This window comes from Equus quagga, chromosome 14, assembly GCF_021613505.1.
Source record: "Equus quagga isolate Etosha38 chromosome 14, UCLA_HA_Equagga_1.0, whole genome shotgun sequence".
Classification (NCBI taxonomy): domain Eukaryota; kingdom Metazoa; phylum Chordata; class Mammalia; order Perissodactyla; family Equidae; genus Equus; species Equus quagga.
Window position 1 is genome coordinate 56,899,571 of NC_060280.1, and position 5,848 is coordinate 56,905,418.

The window sequence follows — 5,848 nt, forward strand, 5'->3', positions numbered from 1 at the left end:
AGTAAAGTGAGAAACAAACAATGCCTTCTATTATCTCCATTGATCAACATATTGCTGGAGAATTTAGCTGATGCAACATGAATAAAAAGGACTTAAGCTATACACATGTGAATAGAAGAAATAAAGCATCACTATTTGCCTAATAAGTGATTGTCCACTAGGAAATTCCAAAGCAACAACTGCCAAACTCCTGGAACTAATGAGAGTTTAGTAATGTGGCTGGATATAAAATAAACATACTATTAATAGCAATATTAATTTTTTAATTAACAGAAAAATATTCTGTTCATAATAGCAAAAAACTATGAAGTACATATGAATAAATTTAATAAGAAATACATAAGACCTTTTTGGGAACCCTTGTGCATTGTTGGTGGGAGTGTAAATTGGTGCAGCCACCATGGAAGACAGCACGGAAGTTCCTCAAAAAATTAAAAATAGAACTATGATGTAATCCAGCAATTCCACTTCTAGGTATGTATTCAAAGAAAATGAAAACACTAACTCAAAAAGATAGATGCACCCTTATGTTTATGGCGGCCTTATTTACAATCCCCAAGATATGGGAACAACCTAAGTGTCCATTGACGAATGAATGGATAAAAAAAAAGTGATATACACACACATATACATCCACTGGAATATTATTCAGCCATAAAAAAGAATGAAATCTTGCCATTTGGGACAACATATGCGGAACCTAATGCCATTATGCTAAGTGAAATGTCAGACAGAGAAAGATAAGTATCATATGATCTTATTTATGTGAGGAATCTGAAAACTAAAACAAAAAACCAAGCTCATAGATACAGAGAACAGATTGGTGGTTGCCAGAGGCAGGAGGGAGGGTGTGTAAAATGGGTGAAGAGGAAAAGGTACAAACTTCCAGCTACAAAATAAATAAGTCCTGGGGGTGTAATGTATGGCATGGTGACTATAGTTAATAATATTATGTTGCACATTTGAAAGTTGCTAAGAGAAAAGATCTTAGAAGTTCTCATCCCTTTTGTATGGTGACAGATGGTTACTAGACTTGTCGTGCTGATCATTTCATAACGTATATAAATGTTGAATCACTATGTTGTAGGCCTGAAACTAATATAGTATTGTATTTCAACTATACTTCAATAAAAAAAGTTTACAACATCAAAAAAAAGTTCTCATCACAAGAAAAAAAATTTTTCTAACTATGTATGGTGAAGGATGTTAACTAGACTTACTGTACCGATCCATTTGCAACGCATACAAATATCAAATCATTATGACGTACATCTGAAACTAATACAAAGTCGTATGTCAATTACAGCTCAATTTTAAAAAAGTAATCATGGAACTAAAAGAAAAAAATATGTAAGTCCTTTTAACTAAAACTATAAATTTTACTGAAGGACATTTTTAAAAATAGACTAGTATATTTGGAGAAATACACCAAGTTCATGATTTTAAAATATTCAATCTTTTAATGGTGTTACTTCTCTTAAAATCAATTTACAACTCACTATACTTAAAATAAAAATCCTAATGGACCTTTTATAAAATTTTAAAAACTGATTCTGAACTTCACATGAAATAGTTAATATGCAAGAATAATTAAGACACTTTTGACTTCTAGTCGGAAGAGCCAAGCTTGGTTATTTACTCCCTAGCATTTCATCTCTATAGCAGCAGCTATTTTGACTCTCCCCTAGTCAGAAAAAAGGAATGACAAGGATGCTTCTGTTCACACTTTTTAACAAAAATGTATTGATGTATTACTTTTGATTTTAAAAGTAAATATTGTTTTTAAAAAGTAAATGAGGCAGAAAGGAATTGGAAAGGGAAAGGTGAAAGGGAATACTAAAATTTTACTAAAAAAGATGAAAATTAGCTTCTAATTTCTTATTCTTATCTTCGCTCATCCCAACACTTACCCTCAACACAGAGACATGTGTGGTGGGCTTGGTGAGACATTAAACTTTCAAAAGTTTACCTTGTATGAGGAGATGATGCTCCATTCTAGTAACCAGATTCAACCTAAAAGTCATAGCTACGAGTTATAATTCATCTAGAATCTACTATGTTTGGGTACTTTATATGCACTATTTCTACTTCTTCCACTACCTTCTAAGGTAGGGAATGTTATCTCCATTTTTAGATTAGAAAACTGTGTCTCAGGGAGTTTTAATTTACTTGTCACGGGTCAAACAATTAATAAATGGCCGAGTCAGGATTAAAACTTTAGTCTAATTGTAGCCAAAGCCACTGTTTTTTCCATTATGCCCTATTGCTTCTCTTCTGAGGAAGAAGCTGTGGAAAGAATTCCTTTGGCATCTCTCAGGGAATAGGATACTGTGTCACTAGGAAGATTTTCTAGCCAAGATATTGGTGCCTGTGATGATTCATATTTAGATCATGTTCCTTGAGAGTAAGGAAAGATATCTGTAAGCTGCTGGTTTTAGCATCTGAGAGTTGTAAAAAGTTCTCAGGGAAACCGTCCAATGATATTGTAGGAAATCTCAGAGGTCATAGGGGCTATTTATTCCTCCCACAGCTAAAATTTCAATGCTTGCTGAATTTTTTTTTCTACTTCCAACCGTAATGAAGGCTAGAGTGTTTATTATTAAATAACCGTAGGAAAGATTCTAAAAGATTCTGCAGGCTTCTGATTCCATCATCTCTGAGCCCATCCTTTTCAGGTAAAATTCCCTCATAATGTAACATAAGATATATTGACTTTATATGTCCCATACACACACATACACAGCTACAGAGGCCTTGTATGTGCATATGTGTGTGTGTGCATATATATATACGATCACAGCTGGTATTTGTAACTACTTTCTTCCACTATCCATTCTGTATTTTTTTGTTGATGAAAGAGGTAAGCCAAGGCAAGGATTTCCATTAACATGGCTAGGACCGATTTTCACCTTACCAAAGAGTTCTGACTGCCTCAGGGAAACTCTAGCCAAGCAAAATTTGAGTAAATTTGTCTCTTCCCAGAAAATATAAGACTTTATAATGAAGGGTTCTAATGAGTTGTGATTAAAATAGCACAGTAACATATAGCAGTTCAGATTTCAGAGCTGAGTTGTTTTTTCATTGGCACCAAGATAGAAAACAAGCTTCTGGTATCTTTTTTCAAGTCATCATGCCTAATGCTCAGAAGAATATTTGCCAGTTTTGAATTGCAAATAAAAAATAATGCTTATCAAAATATACGTCCTGCAGTCAGGTACTACTCCATCATTGTCTCACAGCAGAGATAGCCCTTCATTCTCATTTCCGTAGATGAGTGGTCATGTGGTTTGCACAGCTAGGTCTGAAGCATTGGACTTGCTTTACCTTTTCACTGTAGATAGAAAGGATGTCCTTTTATTTTGGGGGATTGATTTGCAGATTAAATACAACCTTACCCGAAAGTGCATATTAATCATTATGGTATCAGTCTAAGCATATTTGGGACGCTGAAAATACCGGGAAAAGAGGGAAAAGAGAAGATGGAACCCAATACAGAGATCTTCAAGGGAAATATATTTAGCTATACACATCTTTCCCAGGAAGAGAATACTTCATGGCTCAGAGACTAATTATCAATAGTACTAAATGTCAAAGATATGATCTTTCATAACCGACATTCAAAACAAACTGGTCCAAAACCATCCTTAATGTCAGTGACACATGCTATAATGCATAATGTTTCTCAGGTTGGCAGTCTCGAATTGCATATGGCTTTCTCATTTCCAAAATCAAGGTTTAAGGTATCATCACACATGACAAAATCAAATCTTACAATAGCTTCCCACTTTCTCTATTAGTCTGCAATACTTATGTGATCCCAGTCAATCTGACAGGGTGGGAATGGGAGTGATGACTGACAAAAACGGCCTTACGCTATCACCTGATTCCGAGTGTAGCTCTTCTACTCACAGAGAAGTCTCAACATTGATTTTAAGACGCTCTGAATGCCTTGTCATTCTGGATGAAGATGGAATGTTCAATGGAGATGCAGCAAAGGACAGGAGCAGCTTTCATGTTAAATTGTCAGATAATCACCAGGAAAGCTCTGAAGAGCTGAAGAGTCTGCCATTGTGAAGACAAATTAACTTGGCACTTGGCAGGATGTACGTGAGTGTGTGGGTGGTGGGTATCACTATGCATGTCATCATCGTAGACATAGCATATATAGAAAATAGACTTTTTTCTTCCATGGCCTTTTTGAGGCTGTGTCAGAGGAATATAAAGTGGGAAAGTGGCTGGAAGAGAAGCAATTCACAGTTGGATCTGGGTCGCACAGTATTGGCTGGAGCCAGTGAACACAGCCGCCAGACCGATGTCGCATCGGGCAGACCCAGGATGGAATGGCTGCTGCTGAGAAAACTCATTTTCACTTTACCTACCCAGGGAGAAAGTAACAAAGTTCTGAATCTTTTAAATCTGAGGTCTGAAGTGAAGACTGCTTTATGGTGATTTTTCTATCCTGGGGTGCAACCTGACTGCCAGGAAAAAGGTGGGGGTCAATTGGGAGCAAAATTTGGAAAGATCTACTGATATTTAATGTTCTAAAGTTATTAAAATTTGAATGACAGTTCCAACTTTTCTTTGAATATATCAAAATAGAACTCTTGCATACAAGCTGACACACTGTATAAACTCAGGTTTTAAAAAATCAACTTAGTAAGCGTAGCTGTGGATAGATCTGAATCTGCAAGTACAAAGAAGCAGCCTCATTTGGGAGAGAATCTATAGATCCAGGGTGGGATCCGATTAGGAATGGGTGTGGAGGATGGAAGGAGAGCTTTCCCTGGAGGGACTGGGAAGAAGAAGAATGTAAACTTGTAGTTCAAGGGAATGAGGGTGAGAATTCTGTGATCCCTCCGAGAAAGTGAAAATGTGTGAAGTCCTCAGTCCAACCTGTGCCCAAATCCTGGATAATATTAGAAATGCAAATCCTGGGGGCTGGCGTTGGAGGATGTTGTAGATTAGTGGTTCTCAAGCTTTAGTGAGTACAAGAATCATCTGGGGAGCTGGTTTAAAATGTGGCAAGCCAGACCCCACTCTCAGAGATTTCATTTCCGTAGTCCTGGGCTTGATGCAGGAGTCCGCAATTGAATAGGTGTTTCAGATATTATACTTCAAGAGTTCCTTGCATTTTGAGAAATACACTGTACTCTTCAGGATTAAAGAAATCTGCAATTCTCTTATACCTTTCTCCTGCTTTCAAAAAGAAAAGAAAGAATCACTAACTTTCACAAAGTGTTTTATTTTCCCTCCTAGAAGAGATAGCGTTGAAATAGCAGCAGCAGCATTGCCCACCACCAATCCTTAACACTTTTTTAAAGCCGTCTATGCTCTAAGCATTGTGAACAATTTGCTTATGTTATAATAATATTAACTACTGTTTATTGAGTGTTGATTAATTGCCAGGCACTAATTATCTGATTAAGCACAGGATGTCTAAATAATATCCGGTTTAACCTTTTTCCTAAAAAGAAAGTATTATTCTCAATTTTTATGTCTAAGGAAATTGCGGCTCAAAGAAGTTCAGTAACTTATCTGAGGTCACATATTAATAAGCAGAATACAGTCTGTGAATCCAAAGGCTGTGCATTTTCCAATGCTTTATTTTAAAATGATCTGGTGGGTGAGAGATAAAAACATCTCCATGTGACAAATTGCTGCAAGTGTGTATAACTGGCTAATGCTGGAGATAGTGCTGCCATTTCCACTTAATCCCCATAGATAACAACAACACGTTGAAAAGAGCTTAATCAGTCGTCAATATTCTTGTCCCTTCTTATCTACTGCTCAGTTGACTGACAAAGAAAAGATGATTCCAGGGCTTTGTTTCAAACTCCTGGGAAACAGA